At 43.6% G+C, this 27813-nt stretch overlaps 1 protein-coding gene across 1 annotated transcript in view; it reads left to right on the plus strand.

Moving 5' to 3' along the window:
* The first annotated feature begins 404 nt into the window (after positions 1-404).
* ccnd2a (cyclin D2, a) overlaps positions 405-27813 on the plus strand; it is a 199298-nt gene continuing 171889 nt past the window's right edge. Inside the window, exon 1 of the mRNA XM_055939708.1 lies at positions 405-504. The gene's annotated coding sequence lies outside the window, so the exon portion shown is untranslated. The remainder of the gene's footprint in view (positions 505-27813) is intronic.

Here is a 27813-nt window from a genome sequence, read left to right on the forward strand (position 1 = left end):
TATTTGTATTATTTTTGAATTCGTTTTTTTTTGCTAATCTTTATCAAGGGTTCAACTTTATAATGTATTACTGGCACCATCATGGTCTGTCAGGCCCATAATTATTGGCACCCTTGATAAAAATGAGCAAACAAAAAATACAACGAATAAATTATACAAATATTGAGCTTTTTGTACACACACATATATATAGACCGCTATCCTTTTATGATGCAATATTGGGATTCACAAGTATTTGTAAGTGCATTAACTTCAAGACTGTAGCCAACTCTTCCTTCAATCGTGGATAACGACCACCACCCTGTGGAATTTTGATAAAACAGTTTATAGTAATTCTCCGACATACTGGAGTTTGGGGCGTCGCCTTTATGTTACTGGGACCAATCAGATATCTGGCAGAAACTTTGTAAACAAGTCTTACACGTTGTGTGAAATATATTTTATTTGATCGTTTCAGTGAGCTGTATCGTTGGGAAACCCGCAGGACTGGAAGACTTCACTAAGGTAATGGAAAATGTGGTTATATTTTGTAACAAAATATTTTGCTGCTCATCTTTTATGCTGTTGCATTGAGCTCGAGCGCAAGTGAAACGTTGGCAGACATCCGGTGAGATAGCATAGCTACCTTAATAGTTAAACACATCTCAGTTAACAGCCTACACAAATAATTTCCCTAATTTTCAACTGTTGCAAAACAAACTTGAGTTTTGATTGGCAATTGTTATTTTTCAATAATAACCAACTTAACTGTCGTGATAGTCGCCAGCCCACTATTGCGCAATTGTCTGCTTCTCGCTACTATGTAACGTAACGGCTGTTAAATGACAGTGGTTGTAGCCTGTAGCTGTCGGCTACAGCTCTGGCACACACATTCATTGAAGCACCTCAGTCACGGTCCAATAGTCTTCCTTTTGTAACAATAGAAAAGTAAACTAACCATTAATCCTGCTCAGTTCAGTTTGAAATGCTTTTCGAAATTGAGAGATCGGGGGTTTGCTTATGATGTGTTCGGATTGTATGAACGAGCCTGCTAAATGATGAGTGGATACCAACTGTCTGGAATAGTTAACACATGATAAAATAATGAACAATTGGGACCTATAGGCTATTACATAGGCCAGTGGTTTTCAAACCTCTAGGACCAAAAACGATTCACAATTTCGCTGTAGCCCTGAGCTCACCTGGTTCACCTATTCAAGGGCTTGATGATTAGGTGAACATTTTACAACCCTCTGTGCTAGCTGTGGAATAATTAAAATACATGGAACGGCTGGGGGTCAACCCCTACCATAAACTACTCCCTCTAGATCAGGGATTGTAAACTTTGATGGGGTTGGGGGACACAAAAAATATGAAATCATCATGAAGGGCGTCAGTTGTTCACATCTGTGTACCCACATCATATTAGAGTCAGAATACAGTGAGGCGTGTCTGTGATTCTAGATATTGATTTATGGTTGACCCTGAGCTTGCAAGAACGACTGTCCTTTTCAGAACCCATCGTTTCGCCCAGGAAATGCCAAATGGAGGTTGGGTATATAGATGGTGTCATGGAGAATACATGTTTCTATATCACAATCAATCACCAAAATAATTCACATTAGATTGCATTGGTAGTATTTGTTCAAGAGCACACACTAACGAATTCCCTTTATTCCCCTATGCATTTTCTCGTTTACACACCTCAAGGTGCAAATGGTCTTATTGACAATAATAGTTTTTATTTGTTTTTGAATAAATCACACTTTGCAGTATGATGCAGTGACTTGAAAACAGAAAAGGTATTACCTGGAATATTTTGTGACGTTTCAAGAAGGAAATGACACATTTTCTCGCTTTCATAAGTCACTGTCCTTCAGATATCAAACAGCTTTAGTAGAAACAGATTGACGTCACCATTTCCTGTCGTATCTCCAATACAAAGAGATATCATCGTAGTGACACAGAAATAAGTAAACAAACATTACATGGTCTTGTTTTGTACATGTTGAACTTGTGACAACTTGAAATGATACATTATAGTCTAAAGCCTATGGTAAAATACAAATTGTTTCATTTATTGACAGCAATAAGACAGACAGCTTATTGACAGAGTAGATTGTGAAGTGAAAATGTTTTTGTTTGTGTGGCAGTCATCACAGCTGTTCTAAGGAGTGGCTCATGTTTTTTCTCTGTCTTCTGGTAAATGCTATTGATGCGTATATGGTCGTGTTGAGAATTCCCCTATACAGTACCTTCAGAAAGTAATCACATCCCTTGACTTTTTCAACATTTTGTGTTACAGCCTGAATTTAAAACGGATTAAATTGAGATTTTGTGTCACTGGCCAACACACATTACCCCATAATGTCAAGGTGGAATAATGTTTTAAGAAATATTTACAAATTAATAAAAAATTAAAAGCTGTAATGTCTTGAGTCAATAAGTATTCAACCCCTTTGTTATGGCAAGCCTAAATAAATTCAGGAGTAAATCAAGTCTCATAATAAATTGAATGGACTCACTCTGTGTGCAATAGTAGTGTTTAACATGATTTTTGAATGACTACCTCATCTCTGTACCCCACACATACAAATAATTTTAAGGTTCCTCATTCGAGCAGTGCATTTCAAACACATATTCAACCACAAAGACCAGGGAGGTTTTCCAATGCCTCGCAAAAGGGCACCTATTGGTAGATGGGTAAAAAAAAGCAGACATTGAACATCCCTTTGAGCATGGGGAAGTTATGAATTACACTTTGGATGGTGTATCAATACACCCAGTCACTAGAAAGATACAGGCATCCTTCCAAACTCAGTTGCTGGAGAGCAAGGAAACCGCCCAGGGATTTCACCATGAGGCTAATTGTGACTTTAAAACATTTAGAGCAGGGGTCTCCAACCTTCTCTAGCATGAGAGCTACTTAAAAAAATAAAATAAACATGTAGCAAGCTACTAACACAGACTGACAGGGGCAATATTACTGGAAATTAATTGACAGATATTGTGTTAGGTTTGGCTTTTTAACCCAATAGTGGCTAACCGGGGGGGGGGGGGGGGGGGATAATGTTGCGTTGATGAGATAGTAGCTGGGAGCTTGCAATGTCATACTTGTGTGATTTGATTGCGGTGGAACACGTGAAAATTGCATGCACTTTCAACCTGTTGGAGAACCTTGATTTAGAGTTTAGTGGCTGTGATAGGAGAAAACTGAGGATGGATCAACAACATTGTAATAATACTAACCTAAATGACAGAGTGAAAAGAAGGAAGCCTGCACATGATAAAAAAATATTCCAAAACATGCATCCTGTTTGCAACAAGGCACTAAAGTAAAGCTGCAAAAAAAGTGGCAAGGAAATTAACCTTATGTCCTGAATACGTTATCTTTGGGGCAATCCAACACAACACATCAAATATGAAGAGTACCACTCTTCATATTTCCAAGAATGGTGGTGGCTGCATCATGTTATGGGTACATATGCTTGTCATCAGCAATGACTATGGAGTAAAAAAAGACACTGGGAGTCAAATTCACCTTTCAGCAGGACAATAACCTAAAACACAAGGCCAAATATACACTGGAGTTGCTTACCAAGTGGCCTAGTTACAGTTTTGACTTAAATTGGCTTGAAAATCTATGGCAAGACTTGTAAATGGCTGTCTAGCAAAGATCAACAACCAACTTGGCAGAGCTTGGATAATTTTTTAAAAGAATAATGTGCAAATATTGTACAATTCAGGTGTGCAAAGCTCTTAGAGACTTACCTATAGACTCACAGCTGTAATCACTACCAAAGGTGATTTTAACATGTATTGACTCATGGGGTAAAATACTTATGTAATCAAGATACTTTTGGTCATGTAGTGTATGTGGACACCTGCTCGTCGAACATCTATTTCCAAAATCATGGGGATTCATTCGGAGTTGGTCCCCCCTTTGCTGCTACAACAGCCTTAACTCTTCTGGGAAGGCTTTCCACTAGAAGTTGAAACATTGCTGTGGGGGCTTGCTTCCATTCAGCCACAAGAGCATTAGTGAGGTCGGGCACTGATGCTGGGCGATTAGGCCTGGCTCGCAGTCGGCATTCCAATTCATCCCAAAGGTGTTCGATGGGGTGGAGGTCAGGGCTCTATGCAGGCCAGTCAAGTTCTTCCACACCGATCTCGACAAACCATTTCTGTATGGGACCTCGCTTTGTGCATGGGGGCATTGTCATGCTGAGACAGGAAAGGGCCTTCCCCAAACTGTTGCCACAAAGTTGGAAGCACAGAATTGTTTAGAATGTCATTGTATGCTGTAGAGGTACAATTTCCCTTCACTAGAATTAAGGGGCCTAGCCCGAACCAAGAAAAACAGCTCCAGACCATTATCCCTCCTTCACAAAACTTTACAGTTGGCACTATGTATTGGGGCAGGTAGCGTTCTCCTGGCATCTGCCAAACCCAGATTCATCCGTCGGACTGCCAGATGGTGAAGTGTGATTCATCACTGCAGAGAACGTGTTTCCACTGTTCCAGTCCAATTGCGGCGAACTTTATACCACTCCAGCCGACGCTTGGCAATGCGCATGGTGATATTAGGCTTGTGTGCGACGGCTCGGCCATGAAAACCCATTTCACGAAGCTCCCGACGAACAGTTATTGTGCTGGCGTTGCTTCCAGAGGCAGTTTGGAACTCTGTAGTGAGTGTAGTGAGTGTTGCAACCAAGGACAGACTATTTGTACGCGCTTCAGCACTTGGTGGTCTCGTTCTGTGAGTTTGTGTGGCCTACCACTTCGCGGCTGAGCCGTTGTTGCTCCTTCACAATTACAACACTTAAAGTTGACTGGGGCAGCTCTAACAGGGCAGAAATTTGACTAACTGACTTGTTGGAAAGGTGGCATCCTATGACGGTGCCACGTTGAAAGTCACTGAGCTCTTCAGTAAGGCCATTCTACTGTCAGTGTTTGTCTATGGAGATCGCATGGCTGTGTGCTCGATTATATACACTTGTCAGCCACGGGTGTGGCTGAAATAGATGAATCCCCTAATTTGAAGGGGTGTCCACATACTTTTGCATCGAGTATATATTAGTATTCTAGTTTTTATGAATCTTCTACAAATGATACAATTCTTCTTCCACTTTGACATTAGAGCATATTGTGTAAATCATTGACAATCAAATGACAATTAAATCCATTTTTAATCCTACCTTGTAACACAACAAAATGTGGAAAAAGTCAAGGGGTGTGAATACTTTCAAAAGCCACTGTATATCTGTGGTGTAAGCCCAACCAATTCCCCTAACATTCTCTAGAGATAGTCGTTGATGATTCTGTAAAACTCATAGACATCCTCTGTCCTCTGCTGGTGAGACAAAACCACAACTCGTCAGTGAAGAGCACTTTTTGCCAGTCCTGTCTGGTCCATTGATGGTGGGTTTGTGCCCATAGGCGGCGTTGTTGCCGACGATGTCTGGTGAGGACCTGCCTTACAACAGGCCTACAAGCCCTCAGTCCAGCCTCTCTCAGCCTGTTGCAGACAGCCTGAGCACTGATGGAGGGATTGTGCGTTCCTGGTGTAACTCGGGCAGTTGTTGTTGCCATCCTGTACCTGTTCTGCAGGTGTGATGTTCGGATGTACCGACCCTGTACAGGTGTTGCTACACGTGGTCTGCCACTGTGAGGACGATCAGCTGTCCGTCCTGTCTCTCTGTAGCGCTGTCTTAGGCGTCTCACAGTACAGACATTGCAATTTATTTCCCTGGCCAGGAAAATACAAACAAGATTTTGGTTTACTTGTCGCAATGCGATACCATGGACATATAAAATACGCTGCATGAATTATGAATGTCAAAGAGAGATTGACTTTATTCAGTCAGTTCGACACCTTTTATAAAGTAGTCAACACTTGCTGTTCTGTCTTCAGTCAAAGCACAGTAAATAGCCTATGCGCCCGACTGTGGCTGTATAGGCCCATGAAACACGCGAAATAAAATAAATGAATGTGCTACAAAACGACACTTAAGTGGTTTTCAACTCATCGTTACCACTTACATTACATGGGATGTGTAAATCCCAACCAGGAGACGACGAAGATGCATCATACTCTCCCTCCTCCGTGAAAAGAAATTAGACTACAGCTCACCAGAGGGTACAAAAATAACACCGGTACAGAGAGGCGGGACAGACCAGCAGTTTCCCTGTCATCGCTCACTTTGTGACTGACAGGCCTCTGTCCTATCAATAGATTACTAGAAGATGCCTATGCTCATTCTAACGGGAGAAAGCTATACATACTTTTCTGACCATCGCATTGAAACTTTTAAATGAAAAGAAGCCTAGGTATTTTCTGACGTGGAAAAGTAGCCAGCTTACAACGAGTCTGTTCTCAGCTATTTAGTCGACAACCGCTGCTAAAGGAAAACGCTGCTCCTATAAACTTCACGTTGTCTCTCATAGGTTCTTTTACATAAAAATGCCCATATGATGAGTGATTATATGTCATTTCATAGAAAAGGAAACACTGACATCTAGAGGGCGCTGAACTCTCAAAACAACTGTAAAAAGGTCAAACAATTTAGATTACCTGGGCTGGGTTCCCAAAAGCATCGTAGCACTAGGATCTTCTTAATTCTATTGAAACTAAATGGATGAAATATTATTTTAGTGCTACGATGCTTTTGGGACATGTTCTATATCTTGACATAACTCAATTATGATTTATGATTGAAGAAAAAAGCATTCAATAAATATCTTTCTGTAAGGTAATTCGTACAGAAATGCTTTAATGATGTTTAATGTCCATGGAAAATTGGAGGGTAGGGGATTTATTTTATTTTATTGGTAATGCAGGTGACACAGCGGACAGTATCAATGGGATGTTTCACTTATCTTGCCTCAGCTTTTTTGGGGGGCCTTCTTTAAAGGACATTAAATCAACTGTATTCAGTTAAGGCCCTTTTTCTTTCAGCCATGCATTGGCCTACTCATAACCACTGGGGGGCAGTGAAGTTCTACCATTACCGAACATAATGCAGTCTAAGTAAGTTGCTGGCTGTGAACATATAAACAACATCAAGCATGTTTGACACCTTTGCAACTTTATAAACGTATATTATTGGGCAGTTTGATCGGAGCTGATACAGCAAAAGTTATGTGACTTCAATGTCAATGCTACCCTCTTTCTACATTGTTTTCAAATTGCGAAGAAGTGTTGCGAGGACCATTTGAGTGCCATTTTTACCCATAATAAGTTATAATTGCCGGTCAGTCGTTTGTCGCCTCTTTACTACTTTCAACCATGCGACATGTTGAAGTCTATTGACAATGTGCTTCCAGGAACATGTGGCGTGTGTTGTGTTGGGATGTGTCTGTGTAGTCGACGAGCGAGAAGGAAATAAGCCACAATTGAGGGCTCAGTTGTTCCAGGCCTGTTGACCTCCTTTTGAAGTTGAACCTACGTGGCCTACTAAAGTCTCCTTGACCTGCCAGCTGACCCCCGTCTGGAAGCTTACACTGGAAGGAAAACCAATATAGTGTGCCTGTGGATTACCTGGGAATGTGGGAGGACTGATCCTGTAGGTGGTTGTGTGGGTAGTGCTGATAAAGGAGAGAGATGGTCAGCACTCAGCACAGAGCTCCATTCACATCTTGACATTTCATGCGAAGGATAGGATATACATACAGTAGGCTACTGCTTTTGACTTTCAGTGCGAAAAACCATACTGTGAGAAGAACTGTGCTATATTGTTGTGTTGTTATTCTTCATTATTTGCTCCTAATCCCCCTGTGCAACTCGCTGGCCCGCTTTGCTTCCTGGCTGAAACAACCCTATAGTGTGGAACTCAGGTCTGCAGCACGACAATGTACACATTCCCGGTAAAAAAAGGCCCAACAAAATACTGCTCAAGGCTTGAAATTAGTCCACAATGTCTACATAAACAGGCGCTGGAGCCGGCGGGAGCTCGTCTGAGCTGAACCAGCTCATTGACAGGGCTCCTCCGCCAGTCTGGATAAACAGAGCAGAGAACTCTGATTGTTTCTCCCCCATAATCCCACACACTGGCCCTCTGTGAGTGTGTATGTATGTGTGTGCATGCGTGCCTCTGTGTTAACCCTCTCTGACAGACCAATCATCTTCCTGCATTGAGGGGATCAGTAACCTTCCTGTGGGTAATTGGCCTTTCCTTTTTGTCTTGACACGGCAAGATTAAAATCTTAATTAGGGAAGGCATTTGGGCAGACTGGGAACCTGTGGACAGTGATGGATTCCTGACCCAGGAGAACTCTCTCGCCCTCTCCCTGCTGCCCCCGGCCTGTCTGCTCCGTGGCAGCCTTGCACTGTGCTCGGACACAGGCAACACTTCAATTTTACTGTACCTCTCTTGAACAAGCAGTAAATCTTGACATCACCTCTGCTTTTCTGCGGTGAAAAAGAATATTAAATGCCCTTGATGTTGAGTTTGCAATAAAAGGTGACCATTGAGTAGCTGGGGTTTGGTGAGGTAGCTTAGTCTAGCTTGGGCTAGTTCATCTAAAAGGACCAATGACCACCAACATGTGAAGCTCATAGGGGCATGTCAAATTGGGTGTCAAATTAAAGCTAAAAGTCTATATTTTTGGGAAAGGAAGGCACAAATATACATTTTTCAACCATTTTCCATTCCAAAAAATAGGAAAAGGCAAAGGCTTTGATTTCCAGCCAAGAAGATGTAAAGAGGTCTTAAAAGTCTTCCAGAAACAGTCTTAAAACATGAAAACACAACGTTGAAATAAATACCCCTGCCAGCTAATATCGACACTTTTATATTTAGTTTTGGAGAAATGATTTGCCTTCTGTAAGTTTAAGAAACATTGCCTTGTAATTCCGTTATCCAAACCCCACATATCTTTAATATATTTTCTAATTTCTCTCCCTTATGAGGGAGGATAATGAAAGTTCACAGAAGTAACAAGGTAAGGGAGACCTACCAATTTAGTTATAGTGTTTTTACTGGTATAAAGTTTTTTAAATAAATTATTAAGTGATTAAAACTTGTAAATCTGTTACCAAATCGGTAACGATATTGCTGAATAATCAGTAACGGAATTACTGCAATTGAATTGGCTACAATGAGAAATCATAGTAGTTACAAACCACAGTTTGACCACAGTCCACCCTTACTGTTATGTTCAGCTCTTAACTGTTTTTTCTCTTTCTGTCGTCTGGTGGTCAAAGCAAGACTGAAAACAGTCTGGACAACCCATCACTCTCACTCCCCCTCTCTCTCTTTCTCTGCTGCTCTCTCTTCTCTCTCTCTCTAGTTAATGTCAGCGCTCCCAGCTCTGACTGACACCTACCGTGACACCTACCCTCTTTACGTTTACTGTAACCAGCATCCTCACCCACTGAGCACCGACCGACACCAGACGTCCATGGACGTAGAAATTTGGTCGTTACGCCATGACCGGACCAAACCGTAACCAATCAAAGAATTTTACAGTTTTAAAGCTAGTTTCCTGCAATTCTACACATTTGGCCATAGCTTATGCCTTGTTATTATGCCATCTGAGAAACACAAACATTATAACTAAATCAATGGGGGCCCCATGCCATGACATTTTTTTAAATAGTAGATTCTCCCTGAGTGTCTAGTTTTTATTTTGGTGATGGTTAGTTCTCAAATATGATCTTATATAAAAATACAGTGCCAGTCAAAAGTGCTGATACACCAACTTATTTAAGGGTTTTTCTTTATTTTTTACTATTTTCTACATTGTAGAATAATAGGGAAGACATCAAAACTATGAAATAACACATATGAAATCATGTAGTAACCAAAAAGGTGTTGTATATTTGAGATTCTTCAAATTAGCCACCCTTTGCCTTGATGACAGCTTTGCACACTCTTGGCATTCTCTCAACCTGCTTCATGAGGTAGTCACCTGGAATGCATTTCAATTAACTGGTGTGCCTTGTTAAAGGTTATTTTGTGGAATTTCTTTCCTTCTTAATGCGTTTGAGCCAATCAGTTGTGTTGTGACAAGGTAGGGGTGGTATACAGAAGATAGCACTATTTGGTAAAAATATTTATGGAACATTTATTCAAATAATTTCAAAATTAATTATTTAATTGCTAAAATTCTATGAAAACAATATAATGACAAAATAAATATGAAGGCTATAGCGACCTATAGGTAGCTAAATTGTGGTTTCTTCCCTGTCTTCTCGATCTCTGGCTGTGGAGCAAATGATGAATCAAATCAAATATTATTACAGGTGTAGACTTTACTGTGAAATCCTTCTTTACGAGCCCTCTCCCGACAATGCAGAGTTAAAAAGTAAGAAAAGATTTGCAAAAAAAAGGAAATGGTAACATAATAATGTAACAATAACGAGGCTTTATGCAAGGACTACCAGTGCCGAGTCAATGTGCAGGGGTACAAGGTAATACAGTATGTACATGTAGGTAGGGGTAACAGTGACTAGGCAATCAGGATAGATAATAAACAGAGTAGCAGCAGCGTATGTGAAGAGTGTGAAAGTATGTGTGTGGTGTCAATATGCGTGCGTATGTGTTAGTGTGATTAGTGTGTGGATAGAGTCCAGTGAGTGAGAATAGATCCAACGTAAGGATGTCAGTGCAAAGAAATGATAAATAAACGAGGTCAATGCAAATAGTCTGGGTAGCCATTTGATTAAGTGTTCAGCAGTCTTATGGCTTGGAGGTAGAAGCTGTTCAGGAGCCTTTTGGTCCCAGACTTGGCGGACTGGTACCGCTTGCCATGCGGTAGCAGAGAGAACAAAATACTTACATTATTAGTGGGTCTTATGGTTGTGGAAGGCTTATATTTAGCCTAGGTATAATTTTACAAGCCCTGAATTCATTAGATTATTGCCTGACTGTTTGACATGCAATGTATTGACATTTAACAGCAAAGCTTATTCAAAGAATAATAATTCTAATACTAACTTTGAATGTTGCAGTGGGATTTCGTTTTAGGTCAGTAAGGCTCATAGATCTATCACCACCAAGGGTACACTGCTTACATCAAATCCAACTTTATTTGTCACATGCGCCGAATACAACAAGTGTAGACCTTACCGTGAAATGCTTACTTACAGTACATCCGCATGGTAATACACTGAGCTGGAAGTGTGTGTTTACGATCATCTGGCTTATGCACTAATATGTTCACATAGCTTTTTAATCAGATGTATGTTAACTGGACATAGAAAGGACATAGAAAGAACACTAGAACAGATGATGCTGACTTTCCGGTGCGGCCCATTCTGTAACTACAGCATGTTTTCTGCAGAGCTGTACTCTTAAATGACCTAATCCTCCAAATGAGCTGAGTAAATGGTCCAATTTATCTGCCAGGTTCCCCACATGGCCATTGCCTACTGCACAACATACCAACCTCCTGTAAACACAGGAGGAAACCTGCTGGACCCTACAGGGTGACGTCAGCTCCCCCTCCCCTCCCCCAATACGTAGCTGGGCCAGGTGTTTCAGTCACTTCTCTGACCACACTTCCGCTGAGGTAGGATAGGGGTCAGACCCCCTGAGGGGGGTGTGGGGATGCAGAGTCATCCGTGGCGTAAGGGCCATGGGTACCCCTCTAGTCCTAGAAATCCCCCTCAGCAGCACCCACTGCAGACGAACAACTATGGCCTTTGTTGGCCGCCCAGTGCATCTCACACACAGTTAATATAGACTTTTCCCACTGCCTCTGCCAAGAGTCTAAAGTCATTTAATGAAGTGGCGCTGAGTTTGGAAGGAGCCAGTGTGCTCGCGCTGACAGAATGGAAAATGTCTGTGCTATGCAGTAAGAAGCAGGAGGAGTGTGACCTGATACCCAGTCACCTCCACACTGCCGAGCACAAGAAACACATTCATCCCAAAGAGCCTCTGCTCCCCAGCCACCTACAGCACACGGCCTGTACTGGATGGAGCTGCAGCGATATGCACAGGCACACTCGCGCACACATGTAGGCGTGTACACACACACACACACACACACACACATAGACCTGAGGCTAGGTGGTTATCCCGTACTGTACTGTGGAATGCTCTCTGGGACACAGTGACTGGCACAGTAAGCCCTCCATCAGAGCTGAAGATTGGCTCTGCAGCTGCTGAAGCATCACGCTCCAAACCTGGGCCCACAACCTGAACACTGAAGAATATAACTGAACAGCTTCACTTTAAATGATGGGGAAGTTTCAAAGAATGCCTCAAGTTTGGAATTTTTTGGAGGGCTTTGTTGACAGTTGTCAACAAGTTGTCAAGTTATGTTTCTTTTCAGTCATGGTACTTATAGGCAAATATTGTACATGGCTTCCGTGATTCGTTCTTCTTATCACTCTCTTTGTTTAGGTGTTTATCTGTGCACAGCTTTACCTTTCATGTCCATTTTCATGGCTGTCTATTTATCCGTTTCTCCTTTTGAACTGACTATCTGTGTGTATGTATTTAGTCTGTCCTTTTCAAGCCTCTATCCATTCATCTGTCCGTGTGCAGATTGCAGTCTGTCTTGCTGTCCTATTGTGCAGCTGTCAGTTATTTCAAACATTCAAGTGTCATTTGCCTCCAATTTCATCCCTTTCTTTTCCTCCTCTTTCTATTGGTTCGCCAGCGTACAGTGCTCTTCTTCATCTCATTGAGGGTGTATCAGCAGGCGGATTCATTATTCTCTTCTCCAAAAGCACGTTTTTTTTCTTCCATGGCAGCCGTAAGCTCCTTTTTAAATCCACGCACAATGCGTTTTTGTCCATCGTCCTCCTTTTCAGTGGAGAGTGCGGGAGCCGGGTGTCCCTCTCTCTCTCCTCTCTCTGTGTGAGGAGAGGCGGCCCCTGGAGCACAGTGGCTCTGTGGGTCCGTTTGTCTGGGCCTAATGAAGCATGCCCATGATAATAGAATGAAACGTAATAATTCATGGCGTCCTCAGCAAGAAGCACGTGGCCAGCGGTTCGCCTAGCGCCCAGCAGCTCCAGATAGCCTCCACATCAATGCACCGTCCCGGCCCACTCACCCAGCTCAGCTCCAAAACACATTTTTGTTGTTGTCCCGTCCTTCCCCATTCTCCCCCTTCGGGGCTATTCAGAGTGAATTTACCGTGGCTAGTTGCCAATGCTCCCTGTATCATCTGAAAGGGATACAAGGCAAACAGCACTTACCGATTGTCTACTTGGCATTCCTTCATACTCCCTTTAGAATACCTTTCAGCTTCTTTAAGGGGAATAGTTTCAGCTGGAGATGTTACCTACTGAATGTGGATGTCTTTTCTGACTGATACACTTGTGATAATTCCATCTGTACATTCCATGCCTGTCTTCTCGTTATGATTAAATGATTGGTCATGCCTGACAAATACATCAGACTAAGTCAGGGGGGAGTGGGGAGTGACCAGTCGCACTGCAGCCCATCCATGCCCTTCACTTTGACTGAGATCCTGAGCAAACACAAGCACAGAGCATGAATTAGTGCTACTGTACGTGTCCACTCCAGCCTGAGAGTCTGATACATTAGCTTTATTAAAGGAATCACAGAGAGCATATGAAATGCCCTCTCTGTGCCCACTGGCTCCCTGAGAGGGAGAGAAGTATGCTGGGTTGGTTGGTGATAGAAATGCGTTCCCACTATGAGTGGGATATGCTCCTAATTTTAATGCCTGGTTCCTTGAAGAGCTCTGGTCTGAATTCGGTTCTTGTATGACACATGATGTGGTGTGGATGCTGGTAGTTTAAGATGGGAAGCAGCGTGGATGGGGTGAGCGAACAGAGTCTTGATTGATCCCATAGACCTCAGAGCTTCCGTGTAAGGGTCAGTGCGTGTCATGTGGTGTGTGCATGTACGAGACACTGTGGTCGGCATGGGACAATGCGTAATGGAAAAGACAAACTCCATCACTCATCATCCTCCCCAGAGTTTTTCTACCTCTCAGATGTCTGCTTTGATGGTGGCTGCATGGGGCCCCGCACGATTAGACAAAATCATTATGCTAATGAATACGTGCGTGTTCCGGAAGGGGTCACCGTGGAGACCAGGGGTCTGTTGGGCGAGCCCCGGTGTCTGGTCGTCTGTCTGGGGTGATGGATGGTGCAGAGAGACGGACGTGTCCTGCAGGGGAACACACATGTGTCTGACTGGGGCAAACATGGAAAGGGTGATGGATCCATTCAGAGGGAGGACCCTATAGGGCCTCGCATGTCATTAATGTGAAAAGAAGCTGATTGTCAACGGCCCGAGAATGAGAGATTAATTATTTTTATGAGCAACAGGTTTTCCCTGGTCCACATTCATTCCCACAGTCACATTCTTCTCTTCTCTCAGGTGGCCTCGGACTGGGAATGGGACTCCATTTTGGGTCACATACCTAATGGCTCGTCAGGAGAGATGCTAGCTAGCGCCCTTACAAGATGAGCGCTCCTGATTGGCTGACACACACTGCATACTTCTGATGTGTGCTTGCTTCCTCTCCGATGTCTGGCTTTTCCAGACAAGGCAATAAACAACTTATCTGATAGAAAACAGCCTATGTGGCATCGATGTTATTCAGAAACATTTATTCTAGTGTCAAAATTGACTACAAAGTGTAAATAGGATAATTTCGGTCATAAAGTCAGTCTCATCCAAAACAGAGTTTTGTAAATGAGTTCGTCATGAGTTACTTGCCCACTAACACGGGATACACAGCTGCGGTGATTGCGCTTCATCCAATCCTACCGCAGAACACACACTGAGCCTTATAGCCTAGAAGAGCAGCGGATCGGACTTTGTTTACACGTCTCACTTTTTTTTAAACTTGAGAAATACTGCGCCATACACCTTAGCTAGATGTCAAATTGCACAACTAAAACCTCCTCGGCAAAACGTCAAAATTAATTACAGATTTCTTGAGTTATCTTAGATTAATTCTGCCTATTTTGAGGACGTGATGCTGGCCTTGTTCCCGTGGTGTCTCATGGGGGACAAACGTCAGTAACTGCCACATCGAACCACACCCCAAAGACTGAAATCTTGTTTTACTTAATGAGCAGCAGAAAAACACATGCGGAATTGGTGCCTTCAGTCACTCTTTTTAAGCGTTAACAGCGGTGGGTGACTGGAAAGCATAGAGAGCTGTGTGTGTATAGGGCTTTAGTGTGTGTGTGAAACTCTGTCTCCTCTCACAGGCTGTCCTGTCTGTCTGATACACACTTTATAAGGGGCTTGGGAGAGGGAGGAGGGAGGTAGAAAAAAATCTAAGTGTGCTTAGAGTGTGCCAGTTCACCAGTTTGGTGGTCTTCTTCTGAAGGTCGTTAATTAGTGCAGAATGCAGACTACAGTTCTACTGCCAGCTCTGATGAAAAGAGAGAAGGGAGAGGGAGCGAGACGGAGAAAGAGGGAGAGAGAGGGGGAAAACTGAATGGCTGCCAAGAGTGAGGAATTTGTGATAGGTTCAGAGTGGTTCCAAATGTCGGAGCGGAGCGTGGATTCTCCCAGCGCTTAATGCCTCCCAACCCGTGTGTTTGCAGCAGACCCTGCTAGCCACACAGAGCAAAGCAGGCACAACACAGCTCAGCACAGCGGCTCTGTTTACATCAAGAGATGGGAGACAGGGAGGCCCACACAGACTCTTGCATTGACCACACATCAATCTCTGTCTGTTGGTCTCGGAGCCGTGGGTTCACACTGAAAGAATCAGGCTAAAATTGGTTTAGGGCTTCTGTTTCCTTCCACATAGAAATACATGTTTATGAATCTTACTATATTTTCCCTCTTTCAAATTTGTGAGCAAAACATGAGATAACCGTATCACAATACTTATGAGGACGAAATTTATTGCGATTCTCACGATTCTATATGTATTGCGATTCGATGCTGGGATTTTCCAAACATCAATTGTTCACCATATGTCTGCAGCAGAGAGACAAGAAAAATACAAAAGTATTTTTTAAATGTAACCTTTATTTAACTCAGGAAGTCAGTTGAGAACAAATTCTTATTTACCATGACAGCCTACCGGGGAACAGCGGGTTAACTGCCTTGTTCAGGGGCAGAACGACAGTTTTTTTTTTTTTTTTACCTTGTCAGTTCGGGGATTCGATCCAGCAACCTTTCGGTTACTGGCAGAACACTCTAACCACTAGGCTACCTGCCGCCCCATGTAAATAAAAGTGCTGAAAACAAATTGGCTCCCTATTTAAAAAGAAGATGACGAACACGCTATGAAGGAAAAATACTGGAGTTTTGGTGCAGGTACAGCCAACTAGCGCAGAAATATTATTGCGATATTATCAAAACGATACGATAAATTGTCAAAAAATAATATCCCGATATGTAACAGTATCGATTTCCCCCCCATCACTACCACACACTGTCACCATGTTAAATCCACTACCGCTACCTCCCCAGTCCCCCATACCTCATGAAATAATGCAGGCCATGTGAGGTCCACTAAAGTCCTCTGGCTGAGAAACATCAGAAGTAAGCAGCAGCATGTTTTAAACCTGAAGGAATTATGAACTGGCTGGAGCAAGGAGAGCCTGACCTTATTTAGTCTGCAGGTGCTTTGTGTGTGATACAGCTCTCACAGCGTATCATATACAGATAGACCACTTCAAACTGAATAGGCCTTCTGTTTTGGTCCCTTTTGAACATGGCACCTTTTTAAATACTTCAACAGCTATTACATAAGGATAGTGCTGTTGGCTATGTTTGGAATACTCCAGGGCTTGCAGCTGTTCTCTTAATTTTTGTAATCCCTGAGATATGAATAACTTCTGGCAGGCGGACCGAGGTGTCTGCTTATACATTATTATTATTACCATTATTTCTATCTCTACTTTGCGCATTCTTCCACTGCAAATCAACCATTCCAGTGTTTTACTTGCTATATTGTATTTACTTCGCCACCATGGCCTTTTTTTTTTTACCTTTACCTCCCTTATCTCACCTCATTATTGACTGTATGTTTGTTTTACTCCATGTGTAACTCTGTGTTGTTGTATGTGTCGAACTGCTTTGCTTTATCTTGGCCAGGTCGCAATTGTAAATGAGAACTTGTTCTCAACTTGCCTACCTGGTGAAATAAAATAATAAAATAATAAAATACTTAAAGGCCATATAAGCATTTATCAATGACCTTCACACAAAACCTGCCTGGCGACCTCTCTGTGGGACAACAGCACAAAATGAAAAAAATCTGAATCCAAAGAGGGACCATTTCTCTTTGCCAGACCTTTATAAAAGCAACAACACCACCTTGCAGGGCCCCACCCAACCACACTCAGCCTGGCCCAGCGGCTAGAATGGAAAAGGGCATTATGTCAGTTGCACTCGGGGTGCTTTGTCTGCGGAGAATAAGAAGAAGTTACTGTAGGAGCACGGCTCAGGCTGCCTGATGCATTCATGTATCATGTTTGTTTATTGTTCATCACTCCTTTCTCTTTCTCTCTCGGCTGTCCCAGCCTCCTACATAATCACATCTTTTAGACTTGTTCATCATTATTCTTCTTGTCAAATGTATACATTTTTGTCCAATGGGAGCTTTGGCTATACTACTGAAACAAATGCACACTCCCGTATAGACAGTACAAAAGCTCTCCATCCCTGGCCTCTTTCCTCGGCGGGGTTTTGTGTAAAAGACGGCTGACAGACCGTGCTGGAGGCGCTGCAAAGGGGGGGCGGGGTCTTGTGAGGGCAGCAGCAGGTCCCCTGCCTTGCTCTTTGGCTAGTGCTGGTTTCCCTGCGTGTGGCTGGAGGGTGGAGGGGCAGGCGGGGATGGAGGGGTGGCGATGGAGGGGCGTCCAAGGGTCATCGAGACGGGGCGGCCGGGCAGTGGGCCTCCTTGTGTCCTCATCACTACCTCCAGCCGCGGACAGCATCTGCGCCCTGCTTTGCATGCTAAACACACCCCGCAGAGAGGGTGTCTATAGTACGCTATGGGCCGAAGAAAAGCATTCCTTAGGCTGTTCTGGGCTGGGAGGTGGAACCCTTCAAGAGCCTCTCTGTCTGTCTGTCTGTCTGCCTGTCTGCCTGTCTGCCTGTCTGCCTGCCTGTCTGCCTGTCTGCCTGTCTGCCTGCCTGCCTGTCTGCCTGTCTGCCTGTCTGCCTGTCTGTCTGTCTGTGATGAATGCACCACTGCAGACAAGACAGGCTGTAGTAATGGCCTCCATCACGCATATGGAAAACACATTTTGTTTCTATATTTGTCATATGACATTCCTACAAGCAAACTCCTCAGGTGAAGCAGCCCAGGAACTTGTCACAGTTGTCTTTAGCTGGTGTTCCAATGTGTAGAGAGGAAAAACGCAGAGTAAGCACACACGCCTAATGTTATGGTATTGTTTTTCCATGGTTTTCTCTTTTGTCGCTTTTCCTTCCATTATGGTAGCTGTTAGGTCACCGCTGCTCAGTAACAATGTGGCAAACACTAAGCAGATGTCATGTCATAATGTGTCATCTGACCAAGAATGGCTAGCGTGTGCCACAGGTTACAGTCAGTCTGGCAGACACCCACTGGCCAAAGGAAACACACACATGGGCAGGACGTACACTTGCAAGTACACGTACACACTCATACGCACCTCTACTAAAAGGATTATATACAAAATAACGAAAACACTTGAGTAAATTAGGGATACAAAGTACACTTTATACAGTTCAAGTCGGAAGTTTACATGCACCTTAGCCAAATACATTTATCTCAGTTTTTCACAATTCCTGACATTTAATCCTAGTAAAAATTCCCTGTCTTAAGTCAGTTAGGATCACCACTTTATTTTAAGAATGTGAAATGTCAGAGTAAAATAGAGAGAATGATTTATTTCAGCTTTTATTTCTTTCATCACATTCTCAGTGGGTCAGACGTTTACATACACTCAATTAGTATTTGGTAGCATTGCCTTTAAATTGTTTAACTTGGATCAAACGTTTCTGGTAGCCTTCCACAAGCTCCCACAATAAGTTGGGTGAATTTTGGCCCATTCCTCCTGACAGAGCTGGTGTAACTGAGTCAGTTTTGTAGGCCTCCTTGCTCACACATATTTTTTCAGTTCTGACCACAAAATATCTATAGGATTGAGGTCAGGGCTTTGTGTTGGCCACTCCAATACCTTGACTTTGTTGTCCTTAAGCCATTTTGCCACAACTTCGTAAGTATGCTTGGGGTCATTGTCCATTTGGAAGACCCATTTGCGACCAAGCTTTAACTTCCTGACTAATGTCTTGAGACATTGCTTCAATATATCCACATAATTTTCCTGCCTCATGATGCCATCTATTTTGTGAAGTGCACCAGTCCCTCCTGCAGCAAAGCACCCCACAACATGATGCTGCCACCCCCGTGCTTCACGGTTGGGATGGTGTTCTTCGGCTTGCAAGCCTCCCCCTTTTTCCTCCAAGCATAACAATGGTCATTATGGCCAAACAGTTCTATTTTTGTTTCATCAGACCAGGGAACATTTTTCCAAAAAGTATGATCTTTGTCCCCATGTGCAGTTGCAAATCGTAGTCTGACTTTTTTATGCTGGTTTTGGAGCAGTGGCTTCTTCCTTGCTGAGCGGTTTTTCAGGTTATGTCGATATAGGACTCGTTTTACAGTGGATATAGATACTGTTTCACCTGTTTCCTCCATCATCTTCACAAGGTCCTTTTGCTGTTGTTCTGGGATTGAGTTGCACTTTTCGTACCAAAGTACGTTCATCTCTAGGAGACAGAACGCGTCTCCTTCCTGAGCGGTATGACAGCTGTGTGTTCCTATGGTGTTTATACTTGCGCACTATTACTTGTACAGATGAACGTGGTACCTTCAAGTGTTTGGAAATTGCTCCCAAGGATGAATCAGACTTGTGGAGGTCTACAGTTTTTTTTCTGATTTCTTTTGATTTTCCCATGATGTCAAGCAGAGGCACTGAGTTTGAAGGTAGGCCTTGAAATACATCCACAGGTACACCTCCAATTGACTCAAATTATGTCAATTAGCCTATCAGAAGCTTATAAAGCCATGACATAATCTTCTGAAATTTTCCAAACTGTTTAAAGGCACAGTCAACTTAGTGTATGTAAACTTCTGACCCACTGGAATTGTGATACAGTGAATTATAAGTGAAATAATCTGTCTGTAAACAATTGTTGGAAAAACTACTTGTGTCATGCACAAAGTAGATGTCCTAACCGACTTGCCAAAACTATAGTTTGTTAACAAGACATTTTTGGAGTGGTTGAAAAACGAGTTTTAATGACTCCAACCTAAGTGTATTTAAACTTCCGACTTCAACTGTATACAAACGTATGTGGACACCCCTTCAAATTAGTGGATTTGGCTGTTTCAGCCACACCCGTTGCTGACTAGTGTATAAAATCAAGCACACAGCCATGCAATCTCCAGAGACAAACATTGGCAGTGGCCCCGTCATAACATTCAACGTGGCCCCGTCATAGGATTGCCACCTTTCCAAAAAGTCAGTTCATCAAATTTCTGCCCTGCTACAGCCGCCTCGGTCAACTGTAAGTGTTGTTATTGTGAAGTGGAAGCGTCTAGGAGCAACAGCGTCCCGTCCGCAAAGTGGTAGGCCATATATGCTCACAGAATGGGAACCCCAAGTGCTGAAGCGCGTAGCGTGTAAAAAAACAAGAACTGATCGTTGGGAGCTTCATGAAATTGGGTTTCAAAGGCCGAGCAGCCGCACACAAGCCTAAAATCACCATGTGCAATGCCAAGCGTTGACCGGAGTGGTGTAAAGCTCGCTGCCATTGGACTCTGGAGCAGTGGAAACGCATTCTCTGGAGTGGGAGAACGCTACCTGCCTGAATGCGTAGTGCCAACTGTAAGGTTTGGTGGAGGAATAATGGTCTGGGGCTGTTTTTCTAGACAACACTGTGCCTCTGACTTTGTGGCAACAGTTTGCGGAAGGCCCTTTCCTGTTTCAGCATGACAATGCCCCCGTGCACAAAGCAGAAATGGTTTGTCGAGATCGATGTGGAAGAACTTGACTGGCCTGCACAGAGTTGACTTACCTAGCTATCTTTTTATTGAATTTTTTTCTCCCCCTTTTCTCCCCAATTTTCGTGGTATCCAATCGCTAGTAATTACTACCTTGTCTCATCGCTACAACTCCCGTACGGGCTCGGGAGAGACGAAGGTCGAAAGCCATGCGTCCTCCGAGGCACAACCCAACCAAGCCGCACTGCTTCTTTAACACAGCGCGCCTCCAACCCGGAAGCCAGCCGCACCAATGTGTCGGAGGAAACACCGTGCACCTGGCCCCCTTGGTTAGCGCGCACTGCGCCCAGCCCGCCACAGGAGTCGCTGGAGCGCGATGAGACAAGGGAATCCCTACCGGCCAAACCCTCCCTAACCCGGACGACGCTAGCCCAATTGTGCGTCGCCCCACGGACCTCCCGGTCGCGGCCGGATGCGACAGAGCCTGGGGGCGAACCCAGAGACTCTGGTGGCACAGTTAGCACTGCGATGCAGTGCCCTAGACCACTGCGCCACCCGGGAGGCCCCTTACCTAGCTATCTTAAGATGAATGCGCTTATAAGTATGTCAATGGGCCCAGTTTCCCGATAGTGATGGAACTCAGGCTTAGGAGTGTTTTAACGATACATCTTTCCTACAATGGCCGAAGATGTAAACATGCGTTTCCCAAAACACCACGTAGCGAGAATGGTTGCTAAGTGCGTCGTTGGTGTGCTTCGTTGGTGTGCGTCGTTGTAATTATTTCAACATACTGATGACGGATCAGTTCCTAGAGAGATATTACCAGCGACAGATGCAAATATTGAGGCGGCTTATCCTTTGACACATCATTGTGCACATGTTAGGCTACACTTCATGAAATTAATTGAGACCAGTTACAGCCTTCATGAAGCAAAATGGAACTCAATAGATTGAACATGAAATGTATTTCTTTATGATTGAAATAGGAATACAAATTCCTCGTTTGGTAAGTTCCTCATATTGTACATTGCTTTCCGTTACTCTTGTTTTGTATCGGCGTTAGTGCACTATACATGATCCCAATTCTAGCTCCAAGACGGCGACAATTTGAAAAAACAAATTTGCTGAGCTTTTACCATCAACAAAACACCAAATGATTTAATTTCTTATGAATGTTGTCGAATCCCCCTAATAGAGTTCCAGACACTTGTAGAATCTCTGCCAAGGTGCATTGAAGCTGTTCTGGTGGCTCGTGGTGGCCCAGTGCCCTACTAAGACACTTTATGTTGGTGTTTATTTTATTTTGGTAGTTACTTGTAGTTCATTTGTATCTATACATAGAATGTCCATGCATTCAGCTTGTCCTGTGATGAGTAATTGTCTGCTGAGAAGACAAGTCCAAAAGATTCAGTCATTTTGGATCATTAGAGAGAATATCAAGGAGCCTTTTTAAAGGGTAATGTTTAACAGACCTTGTGTTTAGTCTTGGATTATCATGTTATTCCTGTTTTCTCTGGAGTGGATTTTGGGGTTACCACATTTCTCTGTAATGCGTTATGCCAGTCACTAGGCAAAGGTAGTTCTAGATATGACTCTTGGATTAAACTGAATGTTGAAATCAGTTTGCCATCGTGAGGCGGAATCCTCTGAGACCTTAGTCTTCTGTTCAGAATAGTTGATCTGTCAGCATCAGCAGATGAGAGCAGGGAGGAGATCATTGTGGTTGTCCACCAGATGAAAGCCTCTTACCTCAATCCACATGAAGACATGGTTCAATCCTCCATCCATGGAGATGTTGAGACTCTGAAGTCCTGAATGGCACATTTCGTTCCCATAACCCCCAGTAAGATCACGGAAGAATGACTCTTCCTTCCCTTTCTCATTCCCCTTTCATGCCCATAGATCTCTTCAAGCTGGAAACCTCAACTGTGTGGTCTTTACTTTTCAACCTGACTTTCCAACTAGAAACCTAAAGAAAAGGGACAGGGCTTCCATTAGCAGCCACCACACTACTCCTGTGATTTTTCTAATGTCCTTTTCCGTTTCGTTTCTCTCTTTTTCCCGCAGAACTAAATGGTGGAACGTTGCTCTCTTTGTGTAACTTTGTGTGTAATAAATAAATAAACATTGAAAATGAGTCCTTTTGTCTCACCTAATGTTAACGTTATGCTTATCAGGAGGTACATGACTTATTGCTTGAGTTTTAAAGGGACCGTCTCGAGCGTATCCGCAGGAGAGATGATTGAGGTGTTTCCATACCATTATGTCAATCACAAACACAGCCGACCCCCCCCCCCCCCCCCCCCCACACACACACAAAATGAATGTCTTTTCATTCCCCTAATAGAAATTGCCTTTTGTGACTTGCAGGCTGACTTTGAATACATACAGGAATAGACATATTTACATTTGTAGAAAAACACTAGCAGCCTAATTACAAATACACATGGTGTTAACGAAGATTGACAGAAATTAGGTGGTCTACAGTAGGCCTATGTGTGATCTAAATGTGTAATTTGACCTTTTTTAGTGTCTTTTTTATCATACATTATTCTGTAACATGATGTATGACAGGTACGTGTATTTAGGATGTAATGTAGTTATATTAGAACTGTAGCCTATAATCCAATTGGATTAGAATGAGCACATTTACAGTGCACATGAAATGTAACCACCAGGGTTATCCCATATGGAACTTCAATTATTTCCAAGCTCTTTAGAATGTAGCTTTCATGTGAGAGTACAGATCTGACTCTGACGCATCCTCCAAACCTCTTCATATTGCACAGTTTGGAATTCCAGGACAGACAGTGTCGCATGTTGACGAATGTTCACACGGTACTGTTGTACAGCATGCATTCTGAGAGTGTTGAAGTGCTCTGGAGGTGTTTGTGCCCGGGGGGGCTTCATGTGAATGTGTTCCTACCTGCAGGTGGCTCCTTACCAAGGGATCTCCTCCACATCGGCCCCTGTCCTCTCCTCCTCTCCCAGATCTACAACATCAGGGTGCAGAAGAGAAGGCAGGGTGAAAAGCTATTCTAAACATTTGGACTGGTTGGCGGTAAACAGATAGACGTGTATTGAGTGGCCGCCAGGCAGCTGCTGAGGCACGTCAGGAGCAGATAGCTGCTCAAGCAGAGGAGGAACTCAAGGAATCGTCCTCTGCCTATTATCCAGCACATACTTCGCATGCTTCCATCTATGTGGAAGCCCAAAACCCCAATTCTTGCCCCTGCATCCCCACTGCAGGGCCTTCTGACGGTCTGGCACGGGCTCTGCAGGTCATCGAGTACAGCCATCTGAATAGTGTGACTATAGTCACCCTTTACCCCAGGCGGAAATTGTGAAGGATATGTTAACATTACGGACTGCTCCACTTTCCTCTTAAACAGACCTATGCTGTTCCCTTGCAGCCGTGCCGTATGTCATGTTTAACCACGACTTTGACAAGCAGATGCCTAGTATAAGAGAAGAGGGCCATGCAGCCTTTGTAGAATTACAACTCGACACAATCCCCCCTCTAATCTTAGTTGGAAGCCTTTTTAGACCGGCAAAAGAATGAGCCGTATGATGATCTCAAAGCACACAGACTGGGTGGGTGCTCCAGACGGAAGTCGTTGCAAAACTCCTGTAAAACAGTCTCTCCTTAAAGGGGATGCTTTACTTTGACTATGCTGTTTGTTAGTTGACTTGCTGCTTGGGAGTTGACTTGGTGTTTGCACACTCCAATCCCCAAAAGGCTCACACCCCCAGCAGGAATGCTGCCTGTGTGTCTGTAAAGGGTTTTGCAGTTCATATGTGTCCGATTTAATGCCGATGACAACACCCCCCCCCCCCCCTCCCCCCTAAAAGCGAGGAAAAAACAAACACCAATAAAAGAGTAACAATACAATTACACTGAGATTCTCGAGGAGTGCCATATCTAAATGAACAACAGAACCCTTCAAGGGACCCTCTGTGTTATTTGGTGACGTTTACTGTATGGTGGTTTATATTGAATGTTAGCCTTCATTTTGCTCTTTGAATTCTGTTAGATTTCCATTGCAGCTAGTAATTTGGGTTCTTCTATATCCATGAGTACATATGTAGCCGTTTAATGTCTGTTACAACCGCCTGTATTGTGCAAGGGCATTGGCATGGCATCGTATGGCATTGGCAAGGAGAACAAAGCACTCATTCCTATCACCATTCCTATCACCGTGTGTGGCTCTTCTAATGAATAGATTTACAGACAAGGAAATATTACTCATGTATTTTAAATGTTTTCTCATAAATTACTCATATGTTTTAAATGTTTTCTTATCTATTACTCATATTTCTTCCTAGATGCCTGCCATTGAATGTTCTTGTGAAAACTGTGAGGCGTGATGTGTCATCTTTTGTGTACATGATGAGAAAACAGTGGCAGGTTTGGTCTATATGGCCAAAAGGTAGATCCAATAAAACATGTGGGATTCACACAGGCATCATTCATGGTTACATTCCATATTATCTCTACCTTTTTCAGGGCTGTTGACAGTTTTCAAAAATAGTTCCTTTCTTCCTCTTCCTTTAAAGTCCCGGTTCTTTGAATCCAACGTCTGGATAGAAGCCGCAAATGTTTTTGCTCTGATTTTCCACGTCTCCAAGGGCACAACTCAAGCAGATGGAGATATGACTGTTAGGTTACATAATCCATAGCATTATGCATTTTTGACACTTTCTATTTCCTGTATGGGCTCGGGCCCTGCTCACTTCCCTGTTGGAGATGTTGTGCAACGCTCAGCCATCATCCAAGAAAAGCAGAAGCTTTGGGACTGTCGTCAATGAAGAGTGAACCTGCTGCTTCCCATAGCTGGGCTTCCCAGAGGTGAGAACCTCCAGCCAGCCAGCCATCACACACGCACTTCTCCCCCCCAGCCATTTCCCTGCAGTCAGATAGCTGTCTTGTCCCTACTAGCTCCTCAGAGCGAGGGAACAGGAGGCCCCATCACCAGGCCAGCTGTTCCAGAGTCACTCGCAGCCCTTAGGGTCTCACATTCCCTCATTCAAGGGAGCTTTGTAGTTCTGATATCTTGGAACAGTTGAGCTGAAACCTCTAATGCTCATGTAATGGTGAAAAAAAGGACAAGCTTGTTGGGCTGTGCTCAATCTCTCCCCTCTCTTGAACCCTGTTACTGTACACACGATGGTCTTACGGCAGCCTGTGTGGAGAGGTGGCTGTTTGCTGGCAGTGGCGTCCCAGGCATCCTCCATTAACTGGTGCGGAAGGCTGTTTTACATACTGTGCATTGTGAACTGTAAAGCTGTCAGCTGTTGGAACATTGGGATGTACTGTACTTCACCTCTCCCTCCCCAACTACACTCTCCTGCTGCCAATTTCAACTGGAAGAAATGCCTGTGGATTGCACAGCAAACTCTCTCTCTCAGAATGCCTCACGGTTTGCACAGAAAATACGCACTGAGGTTGATCTGTCGTTTCGCTTCTTGCAGCCACCTTTCAGTGTAGTCATTGATTGCACCTATGATAGAGAGGGGTAGGGATATGACAATCTTTGCTCAATATTCTTTGATTGATCGGGGATAAAGTATTTCAGAACATAAATGTATAGAGGGGCTTAAAAGGGGGATAAACAAGATGCAAAGGGCCTAAAGCCACTAAGCCAGGCCTATGCAATTGCAATGAGAGTACATATTAAAAATGCAGCCTCAACTGACAATGATTCATAGTTGAACCAAGACATGAGGGTCCCTCTGTTTTTCCATCTGAGCACTTTCCTATTGAACAAAAGGTCAGTAGGACATCTGGCCTATATGTCCGCAGGGAAGGATCAGGATGACACATAAAGCTGTTAACGACACCATAAAGCACTTTACCTCAAGAGTGTGAAGTGAACTAGCGGAAGATGAAGTAGTTCTCCTGCCTAACTCTGTAAACATACATTAGAGAACACTTTAGACAGTGAGTTTCACTGTTTGTTGTTCCGTATATCAATCATTGCATGCTCAGTGTTCTTGTAATGGCTTGCAGAGTGATAGTAGGTGGTTGGGTCTGTTATAGCGACGTCACTCAGTATTAAAGCAGCTAACACCAGTGGTTAGTTTATAAAGGACACCAGCTTCCAAAATGGAAACATGACAGTACTGATGACACTACAGTACAGTTATTGTAGTCAATGTGACTGTCATTGATATTGTTCGCGCCTATTGTGCTCTCAGTTGACGGAATGTGAGTTCCCTGGAAGAAGGGAGTAGAAAAAAAAGATATTCAGGGGAAGAACCAGACGGTCTGGCTCAGAAACCAAATTGAGGATTGAACTAAGCCCATTGTCCATGACGTGTACCAGGATGTGTTGCTACTGTATAGGTTAGTGAATGTTCAGTTGACCCTATTGTATTCTGTCAGAGCAGCAGTACATCGGGGGGACTGTCTCCTCCCTCTGTGGCTAGGCTTGTGACTGGACCATAACACTTTCCTCTTTGGGGTGTGTGTCCTAATGGACCAATCGGTAGCTACACTAAGGGGCATATACACTGAGTGTACAAAACAATAGGAACTTCCTAATATTGAGTTGCACCCCCCTTTGCCCTTTAGAACAGCCTCAATTCATTGGGGAATGGAATCTACGAGGTGTCGAAAGCATTCCACAGGGATGCGGGCCCATGTTGGCTCCAATGCTTCCCACAGTCAAGTTGGCTGGGTGTCCTTTGGGTGGTGGACCATTCTTGATACACAGGGAAACTGTTGAGCGTGAAAAACCCAGCCGCGTTGCAGTTTTTGACACATTCAAACCGGTGCGCCTGGCACCTACTACCATACCCTGTTAAAAGGCACTTACATCTTTTGTCTAGCCCATTCACCCTCTGAATGGCACACACACACAATCCATGTCTCAATTGCCTCAAGGCATAAAAATCCTTATTCAACCTGTCTCCTCCCCTTTATCTACACTG

This window comes from Salvelinus fontinalis, chromosome 12 (genome assembly GCF_029448725.1).
Source record: "Salvelinus fontinalis isolate EN_2023a chromosome 12, ASM2944872v1, whole genome shotgun sequence".
NCBI classification, from domain to species: Eukaryota; Metazoa; Chordata; class Actinopteri; order Salmoniformes; family Salmonidae; genus Salvelinus; species Salvelinus fontinalis.